Genomic DNA, 4,679 nt, shown 5'->3' with positions numbered 1-4,679 from the left:
GCTGCCCTTCCAATGATGATGGCCATGCCCTTAGGAATAATTCAAAATGCCTGCACTGGCCTACAAAGAAGCCTCTGTCTTACTCTGCGGTGCAGGCAGGCTGACTCATTTGCCAGCTTGCTCCGTGATGGTGACTGACCTCAGTGTGATGGTCAGGTGTGGTGGCTCAGTGATGATGTCTGTCTTCAGCCTGGTGGTTGGGCGGGTTGGCTGTCTGCTGCCTATCTCCACAAGGCAGTCGGTTTTGGTGCTTGCTGGCTACCTCCAAGATTTAGGTAGCTTGACTCACCTGCCAGCTCACTCCGTGACTAAAACCGACAAGTGATGGTCCCCGTCCTCAGTGCTTGGGTCAGGTGGGGTCCTTAACAACTATTTTTTAACATGACACTGAAAACACAGGCATCACAGAAAAAAACAGGTGAACTGTGTTATATAAAAATTAAAACTTCTGTGCATCAAAGGACACAATAAGCAGAATGAAAAATCAGCCCACATAAAAAGAGGAAATATTTGTAAATTACAGATATGATAAGGGATTAATATCCAAAATATTTGAAGACCTTCTGCAACAACAACAAAAACTAACCCAATTAGGCAAAGGACTTGAGTAAGCATTTCTCCAAAGAATATACATGAACCACCAACAAACACATAAAGAGATGGTCAGCATCTCTAATCATAAAGAAATGCACATCAAAACCATAGTGAGATTCTACCTCAAATAAATTAGGATGACACTAAAAAAAATGCAGAACTTAACCAGTGCTGGTGAAGTTATGGAGAAATTGGGAGTCTTAGGAACTGTGAATGGGAATGTAAAATGGAACAGTCCCTATGGAAACAGTATGGTAGTTCCTCAAAAAATTAAATTACAATTATTACATGATTCAGAAATTCTACCTCAGGATAAATACCCAAAATAATTGAAAGTATGGTCCCAAAGATATATTTGAACCCCTATGCTCATAACAGCATCATTTGCAATAGGCAAAATGTGGAAGCAACACAAATGTCCATCAATAGATGATTGGATAGGCAAAATGTGGCACATGTATACAGTGTAATATTCGATCTTCAAAAGGAAGGAAATTCTGATATGCAGCAATATGGAAAGGCCTTGAAGACATTGTGGTAAGTAAAAGAAGCCAGATTCAAATGGATATATACTAGATGGTTCTCCTCCTATGAGATGATGTATCTAGAATAGTCAAATTCATGGAGGCAGAAAGTGGAGAAGGGTGAGTGATTGTTTAATGGACACATTTGTTTGAGTTTGGGTTCATGAAAATGTTCTAGAATTGAATAGAACATGGTTGTACCATGTCAAAGTTCTTAATGCCACCGAATTATTTAAATAAAAATGTTTAAAATGGTAAATTTTATGTTTTGTTTATTTGACCACATTAAAAATTAAAATAAAGTTGCTTTCCTTTTAAGTTAGGTTTCCTTAACATGGTTTTACCAGAGGTCATTTTGAATAACAGAACCAAACAATAATGTGACTCCCAATGCTCCCATTGTAGCCCTTGAGTTGAGGAAACTAAGGCAGAACAACTCTAAGTTTTATATTTCTGCACATTTGAAGCAGATTTTGACTCAATGGAATCATTAATATACCAAAACCAAAGTCTAAATCAACACACAAAGATTAATGGAACCCAGGATAAGATATGTCAAAACAAAGCAAATAAAGGCAAGACACTTAAGAAATCCTACAATGAAAGAGCTAAATGGCAGGTAGTCAGAAGAGGATAAAGCAGGCTTGGAATTTTCCTGGGTTTCTATAGTACTTAGCTTCAGTCTCCAGGGGTAATAGGGACTTTCTAGATGGATTCCTTACTTGGGAGAAGGTTTGTTTGTAGCCCTTGAAATAAGGTCCATCAGGCCAAAACACCAACTGACTAATAATAAAGCTATAGCATGGTCACCAATTCTCAAACTTCACTGTGGGTTAGAGGTACCTGGATCCCCTCAAACTGCTTAGTCCTTGATACAGTTCAGTACCTCACAGAGTGGCACAGAACTGTTCCTCAAAACGTAGTTGTTAAGTTAGTCCATGATGTGATGAATTATGTATGTTTTTATGTATGTAAATATGGTTGCTGTCACCAATTTATGGACAAGAACACTGAGACTCAGATACAATATGCAGGTTTCCAACCTCCTCCCCAGCTCCAGCCCTCAACGGACCTCATCACATCCTGACTGCATCCTCCACCCAGTATTGTGACCCCAGGGCATGTGCACTTCCTGTGCACTCTGCCTGGAGTGGTTTCCTCCAGAATTTGCAGCCTCCTTCCCTCATGAATTCACAATTCTGTTCAAACATCACCTCTTCAGCAAGGCCTTTGCTGACCACTTTATCTCAGGACATCTCTCACCATCTTGATGCATCCAAAATTATGTTATATAACAAATTGTTCACTTAGCATTTTCCCCTCTGAAGAGAAGCTCCATGAATTCACATACTCTTTATATTTTAGTTACTGTATCCCCAGACTGAGTATTTGGAAAGTATTTGATGAATGAATGAATGAATGATAAACCTCTCAATTTGATTTCAAGAACAGCAATTGACTCTACCTGGTCAACTCCTTGTTACCAAAAAACTTGTGCAAATTATCATTTGAACATAGAAAACCATGTCATAACAGTTTCACTGAGAATGACATCCCTCCTCTGCACCCAACATCGTATATCATACTATCCCATATACCTACCACATACATCCCATCTTGTACACCCAGTACAATGCCTGTTCCCTTCCTTGTCCTGTGCTGTGACTTTGTCCTTTCTTCCTAAGCCCTCTGCAATTCCTAACAACCCAGATTCCCACATTTTACACCCTTGGATAGGTGCTAGATGAATCACCCCAACCAGGTAACTGGGTCATCCCGCAGGAATTGGCTGTAACATTTTAGAACCTAGCAGATGTCTTCAGGGAGAAGTACAGAGAAAGAAGAGAGAGGAGTATAAAGGACTATTGGTCTCTCTCCTTCACCTCTCATCTCCCCTGGACCCAATATTTCTCTAAAAATAAAATATCATTCTCACTTGCAAAGCTGCTGCCTTTGGCTAAATGTAAGAAAGAACATGTCACTAACCCAAACTCTCTGAGTGAAATGGATCACCAAGGAGAGCTAGGGGATTCTCTGCCCTGGCTTTTAAATATGATTTTTTAAAAAAGAAAACCTTCAGGTCACACTGTAAGTTTGTTTAAAAAGTTTTCCCTGCACTGTGCAGATCCCTGCTCAGGTGATGGGGAAGCTGGCTACAAAGGCGGTACTAGTCCCTTAATTATGGCTCAGGCAGAGGGTGTAATTAGTTCTTCATCATTGTTTTTGCTTTCACAGAGCAGGGCTTCCCCTGGCCTAATTTCTTCTGGATCTCCAAGCCATTTCCCTCTGCTAATTAGTTTGGCCATCCAAAGGCCTCTAATGTCAGTGTTTAAATGTGTGCTATAGTCTGCTGTTTCATGTTTTCATTTTCAAACTACTCGATACAGCTTACAGATTTTTCTATGTTTCAGAATTAACTAGGTTACTTCCACAAGTTCTCTTAATTAAGTTTTGGAAACTTGTTTTGGGATACCAAGAACAACCTCACTACAGAAATACAGAAATTGTTGGAAGCTATAGGCCTTTGTTCACAAGCTGTAAGATGATAAATATGCAGTTTCTGTCAGTATTCACAGGAAACTGAAGATACCAAAATCCATGCATGTTCAGATCTTGCATAATATAAAATTGTGCAGTATTTGTTTATAACCAGTTCACATCTTTCTGTATACTTTAAACCATCTCTAGATTGCTTACTGTTACCAAACCAGGCCTGTTGTTCCCTCCATGTGATATGCCAATCACTGAAATGAGTTCTGCAAAAGTTTATTGGAAAGGTGGCCAAGCAGAGAAAGAGATCCAAGTCTCAAAATCATCTCACTGAGGAGAAAGTTTGGTTTGGGCATATTTATTGAGTAATGAAGAAGAGTAGTCTGTGGCATGGGGAAATGTAATCAGAGGTAATAAATCCATGTTCTGTGCATGCACAATCAATCTTCATGGCTCTTCATGTAACACCTGTTCAGATAATAGCAGTGTTGACATGATCTGAGAGAGGATATTTTGGCCCTCTGGCATGAAAGGTCACCCATGGTGACACAGTTAGGGAACCCATGAAAAACATACCCCATATTAAGAGCTAAAATGTGCACCTGTGTTTGAAACTCCAAACTAACATTATATGTCAGGAAATGGGAGGTTGGATAGTCAGTGTGACCTTCAAAGATCAATAGCAGAGTTATCAAGAGGCCAGAGTCAAGGAAAGCAAGGTAATTAAGTCACACCTACTGAGGCAGGACAATGATTTATCTGGCTCCAAAGTCCAATTAGGAACTTTCCCCAATGGTAAGAAGCAAATTTCAGATGGTAAGGAGTAAAGACATGGGCAGGACAATCACTGAAGTGACCCACACTTGCCTTGACCTTCTCAGCATAGTGAAATGCACAGCCCTAGGTGGGGACTTAAGATGGTAATGAGCCATGGGACACAGGAAGCAGCATGATGAAGTGCTCAGGCACAACCAAAACCCCCTCCACAGTTGATGACATCAAGAGACTAGGTCCCTGCCTACCCCAAAGATGCCTTAAAAGCTGTACACCTTTGTCCTCTTTTTGAGCCAG

The sequence above is a fragment of the Sciurus carolinensis genome, unplaced genomic scaffold (genome assembly GCF_902686445.1).
Source record: "Sciurus carolinensis unplaced genomic scaffold, mSciCar1.2, whole genome shotgun sequence".
Taxonomy (NCBI): domain Eukaryota; kingdom Metazoa; phylum Chordata; class Mammalia; order Rodentia; family Sciuridae; genus Sciurus; species Sciurus carolinensis.
The sequence above is the reverse complement of the archived record's forward strand: the minus strand, read 5'-3'. Positions refer to the sequence as shown.